This window comes from Arachis duranensis, chromosome 1 (assembly GCF_000817695.3).
Source record: "Arachis duranensis cultivar V14167 chromosome 1, aradu.V14167.gnm2.J7QH, whole genome shotgun sequence".
Classification (NCBI taxonomy): Eukaryota; Viridiplantae; Streptophyta; class Magnoliopsida; order Fabales; family Fabaceae; genus Arachis; species Arachis duranensis.
The window spans coordinates 59,159,226-59,186,478 of record NC_029772.3 but is presented as its reverse complement, the minus strand read 5'-3'; the positions used below and the strand labels follow the sequence as shown (position 1 = coordinate 59,186,478).

Sequence of the window (27,253 nt, the reverse complement as noted above, 5' to 3'; positions counted from 1 at the left end):
TTAGAGCAATCATGAAGCTGAATGCCAAGTTATTTGGTAATGAGACTTGGGTGGATGAACCCCTCTTGCTCACCAATGAACTGAATGACTTGGTTAGGCAGACATTACCTCAAAAGAAACAGGATCCTGGTAAATTCTTAATACCTTGTACCATAGGCACCATGACCTTTGAAAAGGCTCTGTGTGACCTTGGGTCAGGTATTAACCTCATGCCACTCTCTGTAATAGAGAAACTGGGAATCTTTGAGGTACAGGCTGCCAAATTCTCATTAGAGATGACAGATAAATCCATGGAAAAGGCTTATGGACAGGTAGAGGACGTGCTAGTAAAGGTTAAAGGCCTTTACATCCCTGCTGATTTCATAATCCTAGACACTGGGAAGGATGAGGATGAATCCATCATCCTTAGAAGACCCTTCCTAGCCACAACAAAAGCTGTGATTGATGTGGCCAGAGGAGAGTTGATCCTTCAATTGAATGAGGACTACCTTGTGTTTAAAACTCAAGGATCTCCCTCTGTAACCATAGAGAGGAAGCAAGAAAAGCTTCTCTCAATGTAGAGTCAAACAAAGCCCCCACAGTCAAACTCTAAGTTTGGTGTTGGGAGGCCACAACCAAACTCTAAGTTTGGTGTTGAACCCCCACATTCAAATTCTAAGTTTGGTGTTGGAAGGTCCCAACAATGCTCTGAACATCTGTGATGCTCCATGAGAGCTCACTGTCAAGCTATTGACATTAAAGAAGCGCTTATTGGGAGGTAACCCAATTTTATTTATCTATGTTATTTTCTTTTTTTAGGTTGATGATAATGTGGAGTCACAAAAATAACTGCAAAAAATCAAAGAAAAATAAAAAACAGCATTAAAAATAGCACATCTTGGAGGAGCAACTTACTGGCATTTAAACGCCAGTAAGGGTAGCAGAATGGGCGTTTAACGCCCAGTCTGGCACCATTCTGGGCGTTAAACGCTAGAAACAAGCACCAGACTGGCGTTAAACACTAGAAACAGGCTACAATCTGGCGTTAAACGCCAAAAACAGGTTGCAGCCTGGCGTTTAACGCCAGGAAAGGAATAAAAGCTGGCGTTTAACGCTAGAAACAAGCAGCAATCTGGCGTTAAATGCTAGGATTGCACAGTAAGGGCGTTTTGTACGCCTAAAAGGAGCAGGGATGAAATCCTTGACCCCTCAGGATCTGTGGACCCCACAGGATCCCCACCTACCCCACCTTTCTCTCTCTCTCTCTCTCTCACTCACCAATCAAATCATATCTTCTTCCCTATATTCTCTTCAGCAATCACCTTCATACCTTTTCCCTAAAAACCTCACCCACCTCACTTTAAAAATTCAAACACTTTTCCCTCCCAAACCCAACCCTAATAACCGAAACCCAATCCTCCCCTCACCCTATATAAACCCCTCACTACTCCTTCATCTTAACACAACACAAACACCTTTCCCCCTCTTGGCCGAACCTCCTATAACCCACCATCTCCTCTATTTTCTTCTTCTTCCCCTTCTTTCTTTCTTCTTTTGCTCGAGAACGAGCAAACCTTTNTCAAGACCACTTCTATGAAGTTGTGGCCAAGAAGAAAGTGATCCCTGAGGTCCCTTTCATGCTCAAGAAAAATGAGTATCCCAAGATCCGACATAAGATCTGATGCGTGGGCATCTTCTCTATCTTTTCCTAGTGAATTTGCACTTAAATTGTTGAGTTTAATTAAGAATTATTTATATTTTAGCCACTATGGATGCTATTTTGAGTTTTGTGTAATTTTATTTATTTCAAGTAGCATTCAACAGAATTTGATGGAGTATCTGTAGCATAAGAATCAAAAGAGATGGCTGCGAGGAGCGACGCGCACGCGTGCCTGACACGTACACGTGATCTGGAAGTATCCATGGCGACGCGTACGCGTGACTGACGCGTACGCGTGATTTGAAGATTTGCTCAGTGACGCGGTCGAGTGACCGACGCGTCCGCGTGACTTGCGAAGAAGACCTGCGACGCGTACGCGTGACTGACGTGTACGTGTGACGTGCGCGATCTGCAAAATTTACAGAAATCGCTGGCGTGGATTTTGGGCCGCATTTTGACTCAGTGTTCAGCCCAGAAAACACAGATTAGAAGCTGCAGATGGACAAATCAAGTGGTCCCCACCCATCAGCTGAAGACTTGTTAATTAATTCAAATCTTAATTTTTAGGAAAAGATATTATTTTTATTTTTAGATAATTAGATTTTAAATTTATTAGGATTAGTTATAAATAGGAACTCTGTACATTTAGACAGGGACATACACATTGTTACCAGAACCCTTATTATTTTTCTTCTCTGAACTATGAGCAACTAATCCTCCGTTGTTAAGGTTAGGAGCTCTGTCTATTTTCATGGATTGATTCGTTTGATCTTTTTAATTTAATTCATGTCTTGATTTATATTTCAATAATTGTTTTCGTTCTTTATTCTATGAACATTGGGTGGAATGGAAGTATGACCCATGTTCTAATTGAGTTCTTGTAAAACTTGGAAAAGCTCTTTACTTGAACAACAGCTTGAAAACATATTATACTGAATTTCTAATTGTTTGTATTTAATGGGATACGTGACATATAATCTCCTTATTTGTGGATAATTAGGATTCTTTTGGCATATAAATTAGAAATTGATCATCACCCTCTAATTGAAATTAATTGACCAAGGAATTGGCAATTAATGAATTTTAGAGGAGACTACGAAGGTCTAAGAAATTAGGGTCTAGTCACATATAGTTTGCCATGAAATTAAATCTTGCATGATTAAATTAATTAGTAATAAAAATTAATCCGGAAATTAGATAAATCTAAAATCTTAACTGCTTTCTCAATACTTTATTCTCAACTTATTTATCTACCTGTCTTTAATATTCCAAGTTTGCTGTTTAATGCTCTTTGAATTTCTCAAAACCATTTTCTGCTTGCCTAACTAAGCTTATCACTCAATAACTATTGCTTAATCCATCAATCCTCGTGGGATCAACCCTTACTCACATAAGGTATTACTTGGTACGACCCGGTGCACTTGCCGGTTAGTAAGTGTGGTTTACAAAAACCGCATCAAGTTTTTGGCGCCGTTGCCGGGGATTGATAGTGATTAACAACTATTAGTTGTTTGATTGCTTAGATTAGGCATTTTATTTTTTAATTTTATTAAATTGTATTTTTAAAAAAAATTTTCAAAAACAAAATTTTGAAAAAAAAATTAAATAAATTTTTAAATAAATAAATAGCACCAATATTTTTCTTAATTTCTGAAATTAAATTTGGTGTTACCTATTTATTATTTACTATTTTTATTTTATTAATTTACACAGATTACCTCATTGAAAATTTTCTACACTCTGACGTAGAGATTTCCATCTTTTCTTGTTTGCTGTTTGTTTATGCGCATGAACAGAGACAAAGAACATCTCTTAGGCTTTGATCCTAAATCTGAAAGGACTTTCAGGCGGCGTTTACAACAAGCAAGACTTTACAAGGCTGCAGAATCCACTATAGATCTGAATAATACTGAGAATGCCAATGCAGCAAATCCGAATGGGAATGAACAACAAAGGAGAGTACTTAGTTCTTTTTCCGCTCTTATAGTGGATCTGTATGGAATGAGCATTGTGGTGCCTCCTATTTCTGCGAACAACTTTGACTTGAAGCCTCAACTGGTCACTCTGGTGCAATAAAATTGCCAGTATCATGGTCTTTCCCACGAAGACCCAAATCAGTTTATTTTTAACTTCCTGCAAATCTGTGATACTGTGAGGACAAATGGAGTGAACCCAGATGTGTACAAACTCATGCTCTTCCCGTTTGCTCTAAGGGATGGAGCAAAGTTATGGCTAGATTCCCAACCAAAGGAGAGTTTGGACACTTGGAACAAGGTGGTTACTAAGTTTCTCACTAAATTTTTCCCACCAAAGAAGCTGACTAAGCTTAGGGTGGAGGTTCAGACCTTCAGACAGAAGGATGGTGAAACTTTGTATGAAGTTTGGGAGAGATACAAGCTACTGACTAGGCAATGCCCTCTTGACATGTTCTCCAAATAGACTCAACTTGATATCTTTTATGAAGGCTTGGGTGAAATGTCCAAGATGTGCCTAGACAATTTTGCAGGAGGTTCATTGCACAAGAAGAAGACACCAGAGGAGACTATTGAGCTTATTGAATTGGTTACAAGCAACCAATATTTATACTCCTCTAATAGGAATCCTGTGAATTTTGAAACCCCTTAGAAGAGAGGCGTGTTGGAAGTAGATGCTGTTAATGCTCTTCTTGCTCAGAACAAGCTGATGTCTTAGCAAATAAATCTACTTACTTAACAGATGGGTGGCATGCAAGTATCAGCTATCAACACCCAAAATCCACCACAGGAAGTCTCCTATGACATGGCAGGTAACTTTATTCAAAATGATAATTATGATTATGCTCAACCCTCTTTTGAACAGGTGAATTACATGGGGAGTGGTCCTAGGAATCCCAACAATGATCTATATTCTAAGACATATAACCAGGGATGGAGAAATCACCTGAATTTTGGATGGAGGGATCAACCTCAGAGACCTCAGAACTTCAACAATAATTCTCAGGGCGGTTTCCAACAGAACAATGATTTGGAAGCAATATTGACAGGTTTTAGACAGGAAACCAGAGCATCCATCAAGAACCTGGAGATTCAAATGGGCCAAATAGCCACCAGAGTTAATGAAATTAATCAGAGGACCACTAATAGCCTTCCTAGTAACACAATTCCAAATGGTGAACCCAGGAGAAGATTGCAAGGTTATTCAATTGAGAAGTGGTAAAGTAGCTGGCTCTGAGACCAAGGTCAATGAAGAGTTAGTTGAAAAAGAAGCTCCAGAGGAGAAGAAGGAAGAAGTAGAGCACGCCCCTCCAAAGCGTGCAGACAACTCATTCCCAGACTCGCTTGACACTTATCCTACACTGCCAAAGGCTCCTGAGTACAAGCCTAAGATGCCGTATCCTCAGAGACTTCAAAAGGAGACCAAGGACAAGCAGTTCTCAAAGTTCTTGGAAATCTTCAGAAAGTTACAAATCAATATTCCTTTTGCTGAGGTTTTGGAGCAAATGCCTATCTATGTCAAGTTCATGAAGGAGCTGATGTCAAAGAAAAAGCGTTTAAAGGGAGATGAGACAGTAGTCCTGACTAAGGAATGTAGTGCTATCATTCAGAATAACTTGCCAAGGAAGATGCTAGATCCAGGGAGCTTTCAAATTCCATACACCATTGGGAGCACAACCTTTGAGAAAGCCCTATGTGATCTGGGGGCAAGCATAAATCTAATGCCTTTATATGTGATGAAGCAGATGCAAATCAAGGAGGCACAACCCATAAAGATAGCATTATAGATGGTAGACAAATCTATGAAGCCTGCATACGTATTAGTGGAGAATATCCTGGTCAAAGTTGGTAAGTTCTTCCTCCCAGCAGACTTTGTGATTCTTGACACGAGGGAGGATGAGAATGCCTCTATAATTCTAGGAAGACCATTCCTAGCCACAGAAAGAGCTCTGATTGATGTAGAAATGGATGAATTAGTGCTTAGAGTGCATAATGAGCAACTGGTCTTTCATGTCTTCAAATATATATAGCCAACAGGTGAAGAAGAGAGGTGCATGCAGGCTGAGCTTATTGATCCAAACGTTCAAAAACACCCTGATGATACACAGCAGAATCTGCATCTCAAGCCTCCCTTGGTAACAATCAATAAAATTTCTCCTGACATCAAACCTAAGTTTGGTGTTGGGAATGCATCATCTACCAAGGAGGATGTTCCCAAAAAGAAGAAAGTACCCAGAGGATGGAGAAACAAAAAGATTCCCACTGAAGGTTTCTCCCCAGGAATGAAGGTGGTGTTGACCAGCAATCTAGCATGGGTTTATACAGTAATCAGAATCCTCTCTCTGGAGCATATTGAGCTACGTTATGGAGACACAGGAAAGAAGTTCAAAGTAAGGGGTGAAGATCTGAGCCCCTATGATCCTCCTCCTTAGAGGAGCTGACCGTTAAGCTAGTGACGATAAAGAAGCGCTTGTCGGGAGGCAACTTGATAATTTCGTATCCTTAGCTATTTTTATTTTTCCTAGTAGCAGTTTTCTTATTTATTGAGTTCTTACTAATTTTCTGATTATGCAGCTATTTTAGAACAAGAACTGGATATTTCAAAAAAAAGGAGAAAAGAGCACACGACGCGCAAGCGTCAATGACGCGTACGCGTCAGATGGATGTGTGTGAAAAATAAATTTGACAAAGAGTTGCGCGGGATTGGCGCCAGAATGGAGCCTTTCGCACAAACGTCACCGACGCGAATGCGTGACCTGCAAATTCGACGTAAAAGAGTGTTTGGGCAGAGAGTTGTGCTGGTTTGGGGCAGGAAGTGTTCTAAAAGTACAAGTTAGAGCACGCAGACATGTGACTGACGTGTTCGCGTCAGTTGCACATACGGCCATCCACGCGAGTGCGTGCATGACGCGAACGCGTCGTATGAATAATTGGCTCCCAAGCCATGTGAACAGAAGGTCGCGCGGGTGCGCGGCTAGCTTCGTGTGAATCGCACAAAATCCAGGGCACGCGGATGTGTGACTGACGCTAACGCGTCATTATGAAGAAAGCGCGACCCACGCGTACGCGTGACGTACGCGTACGCGTGACGTACACGTACGCGTCGCTTGCGCCGCCTAGTTTTCTTTTTCTCTCTCTTCCAATCCTAATTCTCTCTTATTCTTTTATCCTTTTATTTTCCTCTTCTCATGATCTTCGTCTCTTCTATTTTTAGTTCTTCTTCGCTTGAGGACAAGCAAACGTTTAAGTTTGGTGTTGTTGGATGCTGCGCTTATTGGTTTTCTGGCACAAAAGGGAGGCGAATCATCTTCACTGAGGAATACAACATGAAGAATTAAGCGACTGCTAGGATAACTAAGGTGGTTGAGTTTCTTTCATTTTTATTCCTCCCATCTTTTTTCTATGTTATGTTCCAGCTTTATGCTATTTTGCTTAGTTTGCTGCATGATCCTTTATTTGTTAGAATCCTAGGACTAATTTAGTTTTTTTAATTGCTTTAATTCTGAAAAGATGTTTCATGTACCACTCACTGAACTTGAATCTAAAAAGAAAAGAAAAAGAAGTGATGTATTACATGAGAAAATTGAGTTAATTTTAAGAATAGACTGATTTACTTAAAGGTGGTGGTAGTTTCTGTGATTTTTGAATACATGATATAAACAGTGCATATTTGAATTTGAATCAAGAGATGTTGATGTATAAGGAACAGGAATTTAGAGAATTATTATGACTTCTCTGAAATTTAGAAAAATTTAATCCTTGAAGCAAAAGAAACAGTAAAAGAAAAAAAACTTATATATAAATAAAAAAATAAAAGCAAGGTCCAAGGCTCTGAGCATCAATGACTTGGGAGGTCAGACATGATTAAAATCTCAAAGAGTTATTTCCCTAGTCATATGCTTGTGGTGTGATTGTATCAAGTAACTCTTGAGACAGAACACTTAGAGTCGAGATCAAGTGCGTTTAACAGAGTATGCCAAAGGCTTTGAGCACCACTGTCTGGGAGTAACTGAAAGAAAAATTAGAACTCAAAGAGAGTTCCCTAGTTAAGTGCTTGTGGTGTTTCTGTGTCAAGTAACTCTTGAGACAAAACATTTAAAGTCACGACTAGGCTCAAGGTGCAAAGCACTAAAGAAAAATAAATTAAGGTAAATTTTGCTGTGTTCAAGGATTAATCTGAAATATAAAAGATCAGAGAATTCATAATATTATCCGAATTCTAATTTCGAATGACATTTACATTCTTCTGATTCAAAGGAGAGTGAGATGCCAAACCTATTCAGTATTGCCGTTGTAAACCCCACTATAAGAAGAGACACGAACTTAATCGAACTCTCATTCTCATGCAAATTCACATCCTAAGCTTATATTAGTTTTGGTTGCTTGAGGACAAGCAACAGTTTAAGTTTGGTGTTGTGATGCGTGGGCATCTTCTCTATCTTTTCCTAGTGAATTTGCACTTAAATTGTTGTGTTTAATTAAGAATTAATTATATTTTAGTCACTATGGATGCTATTTTGAGTTTTGTGCAAATTTATTTATTTCAGGTAGCATTTGACAGAATTTGATGGAGTTTCTACAGCAGAAGAATCAAAGGAGATGGCTGCGAGGAGCGAAGCGCACGCGTGCCTGATGCATACGCGTGATCTGGAAGTATCCATGGCGACGCATACACGTGATTTGAAGATTTGCTCAGCGACGCAGTCGCGTGACCGACACGTCCGTGTGACTTGCGAAGAAGACCAGCGACGCATACGCGTGACTGATGCGTACGCATGATGTGCGCGATCTGCAGAATTTATAGAAATTGCTGGCATGGATTTTGGGCTGCATTCTGACTCAGTGTTCAGCCCAGAAAACACAGATTAGAAGTTGCAGAATGGACAAATCAAGTGGTCCCCACCCATCAGCTGAAGACTTGTTAATTAATTAACTGCGATTTAAATTCAAATCTTAATTTTTAGGAAAAAGATATTATTTTTATTTTTAGATAATTAGATTTTAAATTTATTAGGATTAGTTATAAATAGGAACTCTGTACATTTAGACAGGGACACACACATTGTTACCAAAACCCTTATTATTTTTCTTCTCTGAACTATGAGCAACTAATCCTCCATTGTTAAAGTTAGGAGCTTTGTTTATTTTCATGGATTGATTCATTTGATCTTTTTAATTTAATTCATGTCTTGATTTATATTTCAATAATTGTTTTCGTTCTTTATTCTATGAACATTGGGTGGAACGGAAGTATGACCCATGTTCTAATTGAGTTCTTGTAAAACTTGGAAAAGCTCTTTACTTGAACAACAACTTGAAAATATATTATACTGAATTTTTAATTATTTGTATTTAATGGGATACGTGACATATAATCCCCTTATTTGTGGATAATTAGGATTCTTTTGGCATATAAACTAGAAATTGATCATCACCCACTAATTGAAATTAATTGACCAAGGAATTGACAATTAATGAATTTTAGAGGAGACTAGGAAGGTCTAAGGAATTAGGGTCTAGTCACATATAGGTTGCCATGAAATTAAATCTTGCATGATTAAATTAATTAGTAATAAAAATTAATCCAAAAATTAGATAACTCTGAAATCTTAACTGCTTTTTCAATACTTTATTCTCAATTTATTTATCTGCCTGTCTTTAATATTCCAAGTTTGCTGTTTAATGCTCTTTGAATATCTCAAAACCATTTTCTGCTTGCCTAACTAAGCTTATCACTCAATAACTTTTGCTTAATCCATCAATCCTCGTGGGATCGACCCTTACTCACGTAAGGTATTACTTGGTACGACCGGGTGCACTTGCCGGTTAGTAAGTGTGGTTTACAAAAACCGCATCAAGTCTTCTGATTCAAAAGAGAGTGAGATGCCAAACCTATTCAGGATTACAGTTGTAAACCCCACTATAAGAAGAGACACGAGCTGTTGCTTGAGGAAAAGGAACAGTTTAAGTTTGGTATTGTGATGCATGGGCATCTTCTCTATCATTTCCTAGTGAATTTGCACTTAAATTGATGAGTGTAATTAAGAATTAATTATATTTTAGCCACTATGGATGCTATTTTAAGTTTTGTGTAATTTTATTTATTTTAGGTAGAATTCGACAGAATTTGATGGAGTTTCTACAGTACAATAATCAAAGGAGATGGCTGCGAGGAGCGACGCGCACGCGTGCCTGACGCGTACGCGTGATCTGGAAGTATCCATGGCGACGCGTACGCGTCACTGACGCATACGCGTGATTTGAAGATTTGCTCAGTGACGCGGTTGCGTCTGCGAAGAAGACCAGCGACACGTACGCGTGACTAACGCGTACGCGTGACGTGCGTGATCTGCAGAATTTACAAAAATCACTAGCGTGGATTTTAGGCCGCATTCTGACTCAGTGTTCAGCCCAGAAAACACAGATTAGAAGCTGCAGAATGGACAAATCAAGTGGTCCCCACCCATCAGCTGAAGACTTGTTAATTAATTCAAATTTAAATTCAAATCTTAATTTTTAGGAAAAGATATTATTTTTAGATAATTAGATTTTAAATTTATTAGGATTAGTTATAAATAAGAACTCTGTACATTTAGACAGGGACCCACACATTGTTACCAGAACCCTTATTATTTTTCTTCTCTGAACTATGAGCAACTAATCCTCCATTGTTAAGGTTAGGAGCTCTGTCTATTTTCATGGATTGATTCGTTTGATCTTTTTAATTTAATTCATGTCTTGATTTATATTTCAATAATTGTTTTCGTTCTTTATTCTATAAACATTGGGTGGAACGGAAGTATGACCCATGTTCTGATTGAGTTCTTGTAAAACTTGGAAAAGCTCTTTACTTGCACAACAGCTTGAAAACATATTATACTGAATTTTTAATTGTTTGTATTTAATGAGATACGTGACATATAATCCCCCTTATTTGTGGATAATTAGGATTCTTTTGGCATATAAACTAGAAATTGATCATCACCCTCTAATTGAAATTAATTGACCAAGGAATTGGCAATTAATGAATTTTAGAGGAGACTAGGAAGGTCTAAGGAATTTGGGTCTTGTCACATATAGTTTGCCATGAAATTAAATCTTGCATGATTAAATTAATTAGTAATAAAAATTAATCCAGAAATTAGATAACTCTGAAATCTTTACTGCTTTCTCAATACTTTATTCTCAACTTATTTATCTGCCTGTCTTTAATATTCCAAGTTTGCTGTTTAATGCTCTTTGAATATCTCAAAACCATTTTCTGCTTGTCTAACTAAGCTTATCACTCAATAACTGTTGCTTAATCCATCAATCCTCGTGGGATCGACCCTTACTCACGTAAGGTATTACTTGGTACGACCCGGTGCACTTGTCGGTTAGTAAGTGTGGTTTACAAAAACCGCATCAAGATCCGAAGAAGAGGTTGGGAAGTTCTTACCAACCCCATTCAACAAGTCGGAATCTTAATGGTTCAAGAGTTCTATGCCAATGCATGGATCACTAGGAACCATGATCAAAGCATGAACCCAAACCCAAAGAATTGGCTTACAATGGTTCGGGGAAAATACTTAGATTTCAGTCCGAAAAATGTAAGGTTGGCGTTCCACTTGCCAATGATGCAAGAAAACGCACGCCCCTACACTAGAACGGTCAAATTTGATCAAAGGTCGGACCAAGTTGGTGCACGAAATTGTGATCATCAATGGCGCCATCAACATGGTACGCATAATTGTAATCTCAACTCTTTATCACAACTTCGCACAACTAACCAGCAAGTGTACTGGGTCGTCCAAGTAATAGACCTTACGCGAGTAAGGGTCGAACCCACAGAGATTGTTGGTATGAAGCAAGTTATGGTCACCTTGTAAATCTTAGTCAGGCAAACTCAAATGGTTATGGATGATGTATGAATAAAACATAAAGATAAAGATAGAGATACTTATGTAATTCATTGGTGAGAATTTCAGATAAGCGTATGGAGATGCTTTGTCCCTTCCGTCTCTCTGCTTTCCTACTGTCTTCATCCAATCCTTCTTACTCCTTTCCATGGCAAGCTGTATGTAGGGTTTCACTGTTGTCAGTGGCTACCTCCCATCCTCTCAGTGAAAATGTTCAACGCACCCTGTCACGGCACGACTATTCAGCTGTCGGTTCTCGATCATGTCGGAATAGAATCCAGTGATTCTTTTGCGTCTGTCACTAACGCCCCACAATCGCGAGTTTGAAGCTCGTCACAGTCATTCAATCATTGAATCCTACTCAGAATACCACAGACAAAAGTTTAGACCTTCCGGATTCTCTTGAATGCCGCCATCAATTCTAGCTTATACCATGAAGATTCTGTTTAAGGGATCCAAGAGATAAACATTCAAGCCTTGTTTGCTTGTAGAACAGAAGTGGTTCTCAGGCACTCGTTCATAAGTGAGAATGATGATGAGTGTCATGGATCATCACATTCATCAAGTTGAGGATCAAGTGATATCTTAGAACAAGAATAAGATGAATTGAATAGAAGAACAATAGTAGTTGCATTAATACTCGAGGTACAGCAGAGCTCCACACCTTAATCTATGGTGTGTAGAAACTCCACCGTTGAAAATACATAAGAACAAAAGTGATCATTGGCTTCGGTCCCAGAGAGGGGCAGAAGAACCAAGATCTGATCTAAGAACTAGATGTCCAAAGATCTAAAGATGATCAAAGGATCTAAAGATGAAAATACAATAGCAAAAGGTCCTATTTGTAGAGAACTAGTAGCCTAGGGTTTACAGAGATGAGTAAATAACATAAAAATCCACTTCCGGGCCCACTTGGTGTGTGCTTGGGCTGAGCATTGAAGCATTTTCGTGTAGAGACTCTTCTTGGAGTTAAACGCCAGCTTTTGTGCCAGTTTGGGCGTTTAACTCCCATTCTTGTGCCAGTTCTGGCATTTAATGCCGGGCAGTTTTGAGCTGATTTGGAACGCCAGTTTGGGCCATCAAATCTCGGGCAATGTATGAACTATTATACATTGCTGGAAAGCCTAGGATGTCTACTTTCCAATGCCGTTAAGAGCGCGCCAATTGGACTTCTGTAGCTCCAGAAAATCCACTTCGAGTGCAGGGAGGTCAGAATCCAACAGCATCTGCAGTCCTTTTCAGCCTCTGAATCAGATTTTTGCTTAAGTCCCTCAATTTCAGCCAGAAAATACCTGAAATCACAAAAAAAACACAAACTCATAGTAAAGTCCAGAAAAGTGAATTTTAACTAAAAACTAATAGAAATATACTAAAAACTAACTAAAACATACTAAAAACATACTAAAAACAATGCCAAAAAGCGTACAAATTATCCGCTCATCACAAGTCCTCATGGACATATGTGTGGAAGGAGCTCAATGGAAAAGAGACTCAAGAGGCAATCCAATTTCATTGAGAAGACCGGACCTTAAGCTTGTGGCTAGAGGATGGTTGGAGTTCATCTAACGCTCCATCATTCCTACTAGCAACCGATCTGAAGTGACTATGGATCAGGTCATCATGATCCATAGTATCATGATTGGAGAGGAAGTGGAAGTTCATGAGATCATACCTCTAGAACTCTACAAGGTGGTTGACAAGTCCTCCACTTTGGCAAGGTTAGCCTTTCCTCATCTCATTTGTCACCTATGTAATTTGGCTGGGATTGACATAGAAGGAGACATCCTCATTGAAGAGGACAAGCCCATCACTAAGAAAAAGATGGAGTAAACAAGAGAGCCCACTCATGGACATCAACAAGAGCATGAGGAAATCCCTCATCAAGAAATCCCTGAGATGCCTCAAGGGATACATTTTCCTCCACACAACTATTGGGAGCAACTATGGATAGGAGGGCCCAAGGAAATAAAATCCAGGCCTAAGCGGCTAAATCAAGCTATCCCTAACCATGTGCTTGTGTCATGATGGTCCAAGTGAAAAGCTTGAGACTGAGTGGTTAAAATCGTAATCCAAAGCAAAAGAGTGTGCTTAAGAACTCTGGACACCTCTAACTGGGGACTTTAGCAAAGCTGAGTCACAACCTGAAAAGGTTTACCAGTTATGTGTCTGTGGCATTTATGTATCCAGTGGTAATATTGGAAAACAAAGTGCTTAGGGCCACGGCCAAGACTCATAAAGTAGCTGTGTTCAAGAATCAACATACTAAACTAGGAGAATCAATAACACTATCTAAAATTCTGAGTTCCTATAGATGCCAATCATTCTGAATTTCAAAGGATAAATTGAGATGCCAAAACTGTTCAGAAGCAAAAAGGTACTAGCCCCGCTCATCTAATTGGGACTAAGTTTCATTGATATTGTGAGATTCATTGTATATTCTCTTCTTTTTATCCTATTTTGTTTTCAGTTGCTTGGTGACAAGTAACAATTTAAGTTTGGTGTTGTGATGAGCAGATAATTTATACGCTTTTTGGCATTATTTTTATATAGTTTTTAGTATGATTTAGCTACTTTTTAGTATATTTTTATTAATTTTAAGAAAAATTCACATTTATGGACTTTACTATGAGTTTGTGTGTTTTTTTGTGATTTTAGGTATTTTCGGGCTGAAATTGAGAGACCTGAGCATAAATTTGATTCAGAGGCTGACAAAGGACTGCTGATGCTGATGGATTCTGACCTCCCTGCACTCGAAATGGAACTTTTGGAGCTACAGAAATCCAAATGGAGCGCTCTCAACTGCGTTGTGAAGTAGACATCCAGGGCTTTCCAGAAATATATAATAGTTTATACTTTGCCTGAGGTTAGACGACGCAAACTTTTGTTTAACGCCAGCTTTCTGCCCTATTATGGCGTTAAACGCCAGAAACAAGTTGCAAGCTAGAGTCAAACGCCAGAAACAAGTTACAAACTGGCGTTTAACTCCAAGGAAGGCCTCTACACGTGAAAGCTTCAATGCTTAGCCTAAGCACACGCCAAGTGGGCTCGGAAGTGGATTTCTGCATCATTTACTTATTTTTGTAACCCTAGTAACTTGTTTAGTATAAATAGAACTTTTTACTATTGTACTCATATCTTTTGATCATCCTTGATCTTGGGATTAGGTCCTTTTCCCTATTTTCGAATTCATATGCCATTGGGGGCTGGCCTCATGGCCATGCCTGGACCATTATCACTTATGTATTGTCAACAGTGAAGTTTCTACACACCATAGATTAAGGTGTAGAGCTCTGTTGTTCTTCGAGTATTAATGCAAAGTACTATTGTTCTTCTATTCAATTCATGCTTATTCTTACTCTAAGATATTCATTCGCACATAAGAACATGACGAATGTGATGATTATGTGACACTCATCACCATTCTCACTTATGAATGCATGATTGACAACCACTTCCGTTCTACATGAAAACAAGCTTGAATGTATATCTCTTGGGTTTCTAATCAACGATTGACATCGACTCCCCTCTGACAATGGGGCATCTGAATCCGAGATTAGAATCTTCGTGGTATAGGCTAGAATCTATTGGTAGCATTTCGGAGATCCGGAAAGTCTAAACCTTGTCTGTGGTATTCCGAGTAGGATCTGGGATGGGATGATTATGACGAGCTTTAAACTCGCAACTGTAGGGCGTGGTGACAGACGCGAAAGGATAGTAAATCCTATTCCTACAGGATTGAGAACCAACATCTAATTAGCCATACGATCTCTGTACATGATATTTTTCATCCAAGACGAGAAATCCGACAGCTGATTAGCCGTATAGAAACCGTAGAGGACCATTTTCACCGAGAGGACGGGAAGTAGCCATTAACAATGGTGACACCCAATGTACAGTTTGCCATATAAAGGAGTATGATGGATTGGATGAAGGCAGTAGAAAAGCAGAGATTCAGAAGGAACAACGCATCTCCATACGCTTATCTGAAATTCCCACCAATGAATTACATCTCTATCTTTATTTTATGTTTTAGTTATCTTTTAATTATTAAAACTCTATAACCATTTGAATCCGCCTGACTAAGATTTACAAGATGATCATAGCTTGTTTCAAGTCGACAATCTTCGTGGGATCGACCCTTACTCACATAAGGTTTATTACTTGGACGACCTAGTGCACTTGCTGGTTAGTTGTTTAAAGTTGTGAAAAAGAGTTGAGATTACAATTGTGCGTACCAAGTTATTGGCGCCACATCAATTTTATTATTACGTGTAAAAATTTAATTTTTATATAATAAAATAGATATTGACCCTTCTATTAACTAGTGTTGTAAATTTTTTCCCTCATTTTTCTCTTTTCATTGCATTTCGGTGAAAATAATAAAAACATGGAAACTCTTCTTTATTTTTCCCACAAAAAAATTCACCAATAACAACCAGAAAATTCCTTCTCCAATATTTTCTCCCTTGGCTCACCCTTGTATGACCATTAGTCCATTACAAAGTTCCAGACTCCATTAATATTTGTCAACACCTAACCCATATTTCATAACAAGGTTTTGGGCTTTTGGTAGTTACCAAAATTTTGTAAAATAAACATTATAAATACAATGAAGTCCAAATTTCTGAGTAAAAACCCATGTCCAAAAACTTCCACTAATATGACCAAAAACAAAAAAGTTGCCACTAATGGAATTCAAGTGATGTACATACTGTTATAGAACCAACACGGCTTGTTAGGCTCTTCAAAGCCGCTTGAACTAACTAAAATCTAATGCATTGTCCCCTTTGTAGACCACGTGTCTGTCAAATAACTTATAATTTAAAATATCTGTAAATCTGTACAGATTTACATCTATACCATAGAGCGACCCTTATTTTTATTATTCATTATTTTATTTCTTTTCAAAAAAATCTATTCTTTCTTCTTTACTTTCCTGTTTACCACATGGTGCATTTAATTATTTTCTGTGTTTTGTGCTAAAAAAATAATAGAGAGAGATCACATGGGTTACTACTCACACCCAAGGAGTGATTCTTATTATTGTGGATGGAGGAACGACTCAAATTTTGGTTGTCAAAGTCTAAACCAAAGAAACTTCAATGCTCCATGTTCCAACTATCAAGAGCCACCACCTCCCTATTCATATCAAGAACCACCATCTCCATATACGTACCAAGAACCATCATCTTTCTACCAATATCAAGAGCCACTATCTACCTATTCATACCAAGAACCATCCTCTTTTTACTCTTATCAAGAACCATCATCTCCTTCTTATTCATATCAAGAGCTACCATCTTCTTATTCATATCAAGAACCATCAGCTCTTGAGCTTCATATGAAAGAATTCATACATGATATAAGGACGAGTGTCAAAAATGTAGAGAAATATGTGCAGTTGATTATCAAGTCCCAGAAAGAAGAACAAGCAAATTTCTTCCCAAGAGATATAATGCAAGATCCTATGGAAGAAAGTGAGGAAATCAATCAAAGGAGTTCATACTCCAGTGAATTAGAGAACTTTCCACACTCTCACATGGAAGAAGAGGAAGATACAAAAACAAAGGAGGAAGATGCACCAACAAATAAGGAAGATGCACAAACAAAGGAGGTTGTAAGGGATGAAAACAATTATGGGAATCTACACTCTAATGAAGCAGAGGGTGGCATAGAGGGTGAGTTTATTGAACCACCAATTCAAGAAGTTTTTAATGAAGGGTACACTCCAACCATCACACAACACCCAAATTTTGAAATCAAAGAAGTGAAGGCAACCAAGGAAAGCACTGAAAAGGGGATTGTGACCCAGAAACAAAAGAAAATATCCATGAAAAAGAGAAGGTCAGAAAAAAACAATCCAACCTCTGCACCAACAAGCAAGGTGAATCAAGCTAATCACAATAAAAGAAAGCTTGTTAGGAGGAATTTATATCAGGGAGCACTAATTTTCACCTCTCCCCCCTTGGAGACATTTCTTTTAACCAACTAGAAGAAGAGAAGAAAATTCAACAATCAAGTGTCAAGCTAGTGACATTAAAAAAAGCGCTTATTAGGAGGCAACCCAACTACTAGGATCCTTGCTTTTGCAGTTACTTTGGTTTTAATTTTATAATTATTTTGATTTTAGCAATATAGTTATTTTAGTTTTGGTTTTAAAATACTTTATCTCATTTTTTTTAAATTTTTCTTGTTTTACATGTGTTTTGGTCATGCAGAATGATCAGAACAGGAACATGAGCAATTATGAAGAATTTTTGACACCATGTTTTCAGCTTTTCTTTGCTTGAGGACAAGCAAACTTTTAAGTTTGGTGTTGTTGCTTCACTTTTGGCCTTTTCTGTTTATTTTAATAGCACCAAAGGGAGATGAATGTTCTCCATGGAGGAATGAGATGGCCACCGGCATAACTGAGCACCAAAGGGAGATGAAGGTTCTTCATGGAGGAATGAGATGGCCACCAGCATAACTGAGATGGTTGAATTCCTTTCATTCTATTTTTCTTCCGTTCTTATTTTGTTGTCTTCTATTTTTTTGTTGCTTTGATTGCCTGCATGATCTTTAGTACTTTCAGTTCTTAGATTTAGTTTCATTCTGTCATTTGCTTTTAATTAAAAAAAAAACAAAAAAACAAAATTTTGTCTCATGTATTGCTCACTGAACTTGAATCTAAAAAGAAAAAAAATGATGTATTGCATGAGAAATTGAGTTATATTTAAGAGTAGTCTTAATTACTTAAATGTGATGGTATTATTTGTGATTTTGAATGAATGACATGAACAATACATAGCTGAATTCGAATCAAGGGATGTTGATGTATAAGGAACAAGAATTTAGAGAACTATTATGAATTCTTTGAAGTAACAAAAAAAATTTAATCCTTGAAGCAGAAGAAACAGCAAAAGAAAAATAAAAGCAAGGTCCAAGGCTCTGAGCATCAATGACTAGGGAGGTTAGACATGATTAAAAGCTCAAAGATTTGTTTCCCTGGTCATATGCTTGTGGTGTGATTGTGTCAATTAATCCTTGATGTGGTGGAAATTGGCAGATTAAGAATTATTAAGAAAAATAGTGTTGCAAGTACAGCTCTTAACCAACAAAAATCCACTTGTCAATTTAGAAAAGAGTTGTCACAAATTTTAAAAATAAAATACTGAGAGTATGAGTCCCAGGTCGTCTCCCAACGAGTTGCTGACAGATGTGCTATTTTATAATCAGAGGTTTTCCAAAATGGTTTTGAGTTTGATAAATAGGAAATTAAATTAGAGAATTTATGTAATTTAAATAAAAACCTTGATAGGGAGAAGATCTATTGGAAGTTCTATCCTTTTTGTATTTTTCTCAAGATCAATTGGTAATTGGTAGTTATTTCCACTTAGTTATCCTCTACTGAATAAAGGAAAGTCAAGTAAGTTGGAAGTCAACTTCTATTCACAAGTCCTAATCCTCTCCCTTAGGAAGGATTAGTGTTAGTGACTAGAGATTCAACCAACAATAAACCCAATTACAATTGACTCTTGAGTATTCCAACTCAAGGTTCTCCTTTTTAATCAACTCCCAATCAAGTTGGGAAACTACTCCATGATCATAAATATAGACTTCACAAAATAAAAAGGGAAAATAAAAAGAGACATGATAAACAATAATCGAAAAGATCAATTAAAAATAAAAATAGTTCTTGTATTAATAAACTCTAAAAATAATCCAATTGTAACTCTGGACAAATTAAGGATATGAAAGAGTAAGCAAAAAGTAAGTAAACAAAATAGAATGATCAGTTCCGGAGGTAGACTCTTCTCAATAACCAAAGCAAAATCTTCAAATCCTAAATTATGAGTGTAAAGGAAAACCTAGGGGAAGAGTAAAAAATCAGATCTAAAACTAAAATTATGCAGAATGAATAATTCTCCCAGTCTCTGCATGTTCCCTGGCTCTAATCTGCATTTATGGGTCGAAAGCTGGGTTAAAACGCGGCCCAGAATCCACGCCAGCGATTTCTGTAACTTCTGCAGATCGCGCACGTCACGCGTACGCGTCGTCCACACGTGCGTGTCAATCAGCGTTTTTTCTTGTCACGCGTATGCGTTGTCCACGTGTTCGCATCACTCGTGCAGATTCCAATCCATGCGTTTGCGTCAGGCACGTGAGCGCGTCACTGCGATTTCCTCCTTTTCGTACGGTTGCGTGAGCCATGCGCCCGCGTCACTTCTCGCTGGTCATCTCCTCAATTTTTTGTGTTCCTTCCATTTTTGCAAGCTTCCTCTCCATTCTCTAAGCCATTCCTGCCATATGAAGCCTGAAACACCTAACACATAGATCATGGCATCGAATGGTATAAAGGAGAATAAAAATATACAATTAAAAGATCTTTAGGAAGCAAGGTTTCAATCATAGAGCAATTTGGGAAGGAATTGTAAATACATGCTAATCATATGAATAAGTGGGTAAAGACTTGATAAAAACCACTCAATTAAACACAATATAAATCATAAAATAATGGTTTATCAACCTCCCCACACTTAAACATTAGCATGTCCTCATGCTTAGTTGAAGGAGATAAATATGAATGACTAAGGGTAAGGGTATATATGGTTAAGTGAGCTTATAAATTGAATCTTTAATTAACCCAAGCTTTCACCTAATCATATATGTATATTCTATATAACTTCAAATTTCATACCTAGCTACCCAGAATTTCTTTTTCACATTCCATACTCATGCATCAACCTTTATTTTAAGTTCATCACATGTGCATTGATTGTTGAACTTTAACTTATATATATTTTGAACATGAAAATAAACATAGCTTATCAATGCACATTGATTTTAATTTTTTTTTCATAATTTCACATGAGTAGGTACCCAAATTCCCATTATTTTATCATGACACATTCCTTTATTAACCTTTGTTCCCACAATCTTCCCACACTCAATTAACACACAATTTCTATCTTAAGCTAACCAAAGATTCAATTGGGATATTTAATTGTTTTTCTGCTTAAGGCTAGTAATGTGGTAAAATGTAGAACAAATGGGATTAAAACGGCTCAAAGTGGCTAACAAAGGTAATTTAAAGGATATGCTTATTTGGGATAAGTGAGCTAAACAAATAATGGCCTCAATCATATGCATACATATAACACATTAACATTGGACATATAGGATAAAACAAAATTCAAATTACAATCATAAAGAAGTAAACACACAAGAATAAAATATTTATGGTTAAATATTGTAACCATGTATTTAGTTTCAAAGTCTCACAGGTTGTGTGTTCTTTAGCTCGAAAACGATGTTCCAATTACAACTTTAAACAAATTTAACATAAAGGTTTTGATTTAAATTAGTGAGAAAACAAAAAAATTGGGTCTTAGAAGAGACTTATTATCTTTTCAATCAAGTAGAACATGCATGCAATTAACCTATTACTATGCAATCTATCCTATTCTAAAAAAAAGAAAAACTAACTAAATATTCTATTTTATTGGTGTTAAGGAAGAGAAATTACCTCCGGAAGTCAAGTACTGACCGACCTCCCCACACTTAAGGCTTTGCACCGTCTTCGGTGCCATCTGTCAGGAACAAAGGTGGGCTGGTAGCAGTATCGCCGCAGTCGGGACCGTCATGGCTCCCGGTGTTGGTAAAGGAAGTAGAGTCCAGAGTGTCTGGGTCTTTGTCAGGTCTGTGGTTGCCTGTGAGTAACTCCTTGAGGTATTTGAATCGGCGCCAGTTACGGCACTCTCGTAGCTTCGCTTTCTGGTCTTACCGATCCAACCTCTCCAGTATTTGATGGAGCAGCTGACTTGTTGAAAGTGCTTGTAGTGTTGAAGGGGTAATGTCTGCAGCTTGTTCTATGGACTGGCTGGTAGTGGCTCTTGGTGGCTTGAGATATTTTCCGTTAGGGACGTACTGATCATCCCGTTGATGTATGGCTTTGGTTTCTCCAGCTCTGTAGGAGACTCCGGCTGCTGAGATAAGATCTGAGACCAAGGTGGGGAAAGGTAAGTTGCCCGCAATTTGTACGTGTCCCATGGTATTCTGGATGTGTCTTGGTAGGTTTAGAGGCTGGTCTATAAAGATGCACCATAGTAGAACGTCCATGTCTGCAGTGAAAGAGGACTCATGAGTGCTCGGAAAGACGTAATGGGACATAATCTATGCCCATACGCAAGCCTCCAAGGTAAGTGCGGAAGCCGATATTCCCTTAGGTCGGGAACGATGGTATCCATAAATCTATCAGCTGCCAGGTTGTGTGATAACGCTGAAAACATCGTCCCAGTCGAATTGGTATGTCTAGCACTTGAGTGAGGCTTCTTGGAATGCGTCTAATCCTTCTAGAGCAGGGGGAAGATCTAGAGCTTGTTGAATGGCCTCTTCTGTAATGGGGACTTGCTTCTATCGGACATAGACAGACTGCAGGGTTGGCAAGTGGAAATTGCAGTAGAATTTAACTACCCATGAAAGATTAACCTGCTGTGGCTATCTCTATAGGGATGCCCAGTGTCTTTGTTCAATTTGCGGCTCAACAAATTCAGCAATACGGGTCGGGAGGATAAGAAGGTATTCATTGTTGTAATTGCTTTCTGTGAGGATGGAGAACATCTGCTCGCAGTAGCGGTTGGAAAATCGCGCAGTGTCCTTTGCTGGGAAGGCTTTCTCTTTTTCATCGACCTTTATAATCCTCTTAATTCTTTTTATTGAGGGCTTAACTATGGTTGAGGATGGCTCTGCCACTAATGCTCTTTTTGTTCCTCTCCTTGCTGGTGGTTTGGGAGTAGCTTTGTGTTTTCCTTTCTTGGTGGCCATCCTGAAAGGAAAAGAGTAAGGACGTTAAAACTTCAAGGGTTAGAGCAAGGAAGAGAACGGGAAAGGTGGTAATCAATGCATAGTAAAGAAGAATGACGTTAACACATGGTCATGACTACATGTGAAAAGTCATCAATGGAAATATAGCAAGTGCATGTGATGACAGTGAAATGCAAGGTATTTATTGGCATGCCGGCAAAGGAATGAGTAGCAGAGATCAAGCATTCAATGTCCAAGTTAGATTACCAAGTCTTTCAAACTAAAAATATGTTTGTATGGACAATTATAAATAATTAATAAAACACTTAGCATGAAAGTAGGATAACATAAAAGTAGTGCATGATGCCATACGGCCTTTTTCACAAACACTTAGCATGCATGGTAAATAAGGTATTGAAAGTATTACATTGAACATGCAACAATCTTATAAAAATAATATATAATTGTCAAACAATTCCTGAACAATCCACAAGCAAAATATAGGAAATAATGACCCAAATAAATTTTCAACACCAATAAAAAGGATTTAAAAAGAAAAAAAAAGAAAAAGAAAACATAGATAACAAAAGTAAAAAAAAGAAGAAAACATAAAAATAAGAATAAGAATAGAAAAGAAAAGAGGGAAGAAGAAAAGAAAAACCTTGATAATGGTGGTGAAAAAGAGGAAGTAGAAAGTGAGAAAGAAGAAAGAAGAAAGAAGGAAGAAGGAAGAATGAGGAAGAAAGGAGAAAGAAATAAGGAGGGAGAAGAAAAATTAGGATTTGGGAAGAAAAAGATAAGATATTTTGGCTGATCTGGATATGTTGGGTGGCGCAGTCGATGCGGACGCGTGGGTCATGCGTTCGTGCGAGTAGCGCTTATATGAAGTGACGCGGATGCGTCGGTCACGCAGACGCGTGACATGATTTGTGCTAGTGGCACGAGAGCAGCCTTGCATTCGCGCAACTCTCTGTGTGAAACTCATTTTTCCAAATTTAAAGGTGACGCGTTGACGTGGTTAACACGGTCGCGTGAATGTCCATATTTTTAAAACGACGCGGACGTGTGGAGCACGCGTTCGCGTGGTAGGGCTTGTGCTTCTAGCGCGAGTCCCACCCAATTCCAGCTCAACTTACTGCCATACACCAATTTACGTCGATTTTTCAGGGCCACGCGTTCGCGTGAGTGACGCGGACGCGTGGGGAGGCTATGTCGCAGATGACGCGAACGCGTTTGTGACGCGGTCGCATGGGCGAGTTTGTGCCAAAGGCACGCCTCCAGCCACACTTTCGTGTGACTCTCTATTCAATCTTATTTTCTTCCCAACACACATATGACGCGGACGCGTCGGTGACGCTGTCACGTTGCATGCGTTTTTTTATGCAATATGCAAATGCAGATGCAAACTATAGGCACTAGTACTGAGAAGAGTTATTGAAAAAGGGAATTAAGGAGAGGGGAAAAGAACGATCATACCATGGTGGGTTGTTTCCCACCCAACACTTTGCTTTAACATCCTTAAGTTGGACGCTCCACTAGCTCAGTCTTCTGCTGTGGGTGGATCTTCCAAGAGGAAGATCTCTAGCTCCTTGTTTTTTGCCATCTTCTCGCCATGAAATAACTTCAAGCGATGTCTATTGACCTTTATAAGTTCAGAGCTTGAAGGATGGCTCAAGTGAAAGACTCCGTATGGCTCCGCCTTCTCTACTCGATAGGGACCGTCCCATCCAGATCTCAGCTTGCCTGGCATGAGCCGCATTCTGGAGTTGTAAAGGAGGACTAAGTCCCCAGGTTGAAACTCTCTCCTCTTGATGTGCTTATCATGCACAACCTTCATCTTTTCCTTGTAAAGCTTGGAGTTTTCATAAGCTTCTAGGTGAAGGTTCTCTAGTTCTTGTAGTTGCAACTTCCGTTCAGCTCCGGCTTTCTCAACGTCCATGTTGCATTCCTTTACCGCCCAGAAGGCTTTGTGTTCTAAATCAACTGGGAGATGACAGGCCTTTGCATAAACTAAGCGGAAAGGACTCATCTCGATTGGTGTCTTATATGCTGTCCGATATGCCCAAAGCGCATCTTGGAGCCTGGTGCTCCAGTCCTTTCTATGAGGCTTGACTATCTTTTACAGTATGCGCTTTATCTCTCTGTTAGACACTTCAGCTTGCCCATTAGTCTGGGGGTGATAGGCTGTTGATACTTTATGAATTATCCCATGCCTCTTCAGTAATCCTGTTAGTCTCCTGTTACAAAAGTGAGTACCTTGATCGCTCATGATTGCTCGTGGTGATCCAAAGCGACAAATAATATGGTTTCTAACAAAGGAAACAACAGTGTTAGCATCATCATTACGGGTCGGAATTGCTTCCACCCATTTAGAAACATAATCTACAGCTAATAGTTTATAAAGGTGACCATTAGAATTTGGAAATGGACCCATGAAGTCAATGCCCCAAACATCAAAAATTTCATAGAAAAGCATAATTTGTTGAGGCATTTCATCCCTCTTGGATATATTACCAAATCTTTGGCAAGGAGAACAAGATTTATAAAGGTTAGCAGCATCTTTAAAAAGAGTAGGCCACCAGAATCCACAGTCTAAAACTTTTCTAGCTGTTCGTTGAGGGCCAAAATGTCCTCCACTCTCAGATGAGTGGCAGGCCTCTAAAATGGACTGGAATTCTGATTGAGGTACACACCGTCTAATTACCTGGTCAGCACCACACCTCCATAGATACGGATCATCCCATATATAATATTTGGACTCGCTTTTTAGCTTGTCTCTCTGATGCTTAGTAAAATCGGGAGGCAAAGTGTGGCTAACTAGATAATTAGCTACATATGCATTCCAAGGAACTACTTTAGCAGCCTTGGTTTAGACTCCTTTTTAGCTAATAAATATTTTAGAGCTGCATGGTCTGAGTACACTACTACCTTAGTACCAAGTACATAGGCTCGAAATTTATCCAGAGCGAAAACAATAGCTAGAAGCTCTTTTTCAGTTGTAGTATAATTAGATTGAGCAGCATATAAAGTCTTAGATGCATAAGCAATTACAAAAGGATCGTTACCTTCATGCTGAGCTAGTGCTGCTCCTACTGCATGATTGGAGGCATCACACATGATTTCAAATGGTTGACTCCAGTCTAGTCCCCTCACAATCGGAGCTTGAGTCAGGGCGGTCTTCAGCTTATCAAACGCTTGTTTGCAATCCTCACTGAACTTGAACTCAATATCTTTCTACAGTAGTCTGGATAAGGGTAGTGCTACCTTATTGAAGTCCTTAATGAATCTCCTGTAAAAACCTGCATGGCCAAGGAACGAACGGGCTTCCCTCACAGAGGAGGGGTAAGGTAAACTAGAAATAACATCCACCTTTGCTGGGTCTACAGAGATACCAGTATCAGAAATAACATGTCTTAGAACAATTCCTTGTTTCACCATAAAATGACACTTTTCAAAATTTAAAACCAGGTTTGAACTAACACACCTGTCCAATACTCGAGATAAACTATCCAAGCAAAGGCTAAACGAATCACCATATACGCTAAAGTCATCCATAAAAACTTCCATACAGGTCTCAATGAGATCAGAGAAAAGACTCATCATACACCTTTGGAAAGTAGTTGGTGCATTACATAAGCCAAAGGGCATTCTTTTATAAGCATAAGTCCCAAAAGGACATGTAAAAGTAGTCTTTTCCTAATCTTCCAGACCTATATGGATTTGAAAATAACCTGTATAACCATCTAAAAAGCAGTAATAGGATTTACCTGACAGGCGATCAAGCATCTTATCAATGAATGGCAAGGGGTAATGATCCTTGCGAGTGGCTTGGTTGAGATGCCTGTAGTCAATGCAAACTCTCCATGAGTTCTGCATTTTGGTTGTCAGAAGTTCTCCCTGCTCATTTCTTATTGTTGTGACTCCAGACTTCTTGGTACCACTTGCACTGGGCTGACCCATTCACTATCTGAAATGCGGTAAATGATATATGCTTCAAGTAGTCTGGTTACTTCCTTCTTGACAACTTCTAAGATGGTTGGATTCAATCTTCTCTGAGGTTGACGGACAGGCTTTGCTCCTTCTTCTAAGAATATTCTATGTTCACAAACTTGAGGGCTGATGCCTACTATATCCACCAAGCTCCATCCAATTGCTTTCTTATGCGCCCTCAATATACTAAGCAGTTGTTCTTCTTGTTGGGAAGTGAGTTCCCTCGCAATGATAACTGAAAACTTATGCTTGTCCTCAAGGTGAGGTGTGGAGGAAGGGGCTTTAATTCCATTTTCTCCTCATGGCTTGGCTCTGGATCATCTGGGGCTAGTGAAGATGGTAATGAATCTTCAGTATGTTCAGAGGGTGTCCCCACACTTGGGTCTTGCTCCATGTGACTCTCTTCCATTTCTTCCTGGTGAGTTGCAGCTATAATTTCATCAATGATGTTGCATTGGAATATGGAGTGATCTTCCGGGGGATGCTTCATAGCTTCATCCAGATTGAAGCTCACTGTTTTGCTATCTACCTCAAAAGAATAGGTTCCCGAAAAGGCATCCAGCTTGAACTTCGAAGTCTTTAAAAACGGTCTTCCAAGCAGGCTTGATGAAGGCTTTCCTGAGACATTTTGGGGCATCTCCAGGATATAGAAGTCAGTGGGAAACGTGAGCCCCTTAATGCTCACTAACACATCTTCAGCAATTTCAACCACTGTAATAATACTTTTATCTGCTAACACAAAATGAGCTGCCGACCTTTTTAAGGGAGGGAGCCTTAAAGCATTATATATAGATAAGGGCATAATACTCACGCACGCTCCTAAATCACACATACAGTAAAAAAATATCACACCTCCAATGGTATAGTTAACCATACATGGGCCTGGATCGCTACATTTTTCAGGTATATTTTCCATTAAAGCAGATATAGAACTACCTAACGGAATAGTTTCTAATTCATTAATTTTA

The 27,253-nt window shown here is 38.7% G+C and overlaps 1 non-coding gene across 1 annotated transcript; it reads right to left on the bottom strand.

Annotated features, from left to right (window-relative positions):
• Positions 1-3,961: 3,961 nt before the first annotated feature.
• LOC127743227 (small nucleolar RNA R71) lies at positions 3,962-4,065 on the bottom strand. The gene has a single exon (XR_008004603.1). It is a non-coding gene; the product is annotated as a small nucleolar RNA R71 (small nucleolar RNA).
• Between the last annotated feature and the right edge of the window lie 23,188 nt (positions 4,066-27,253).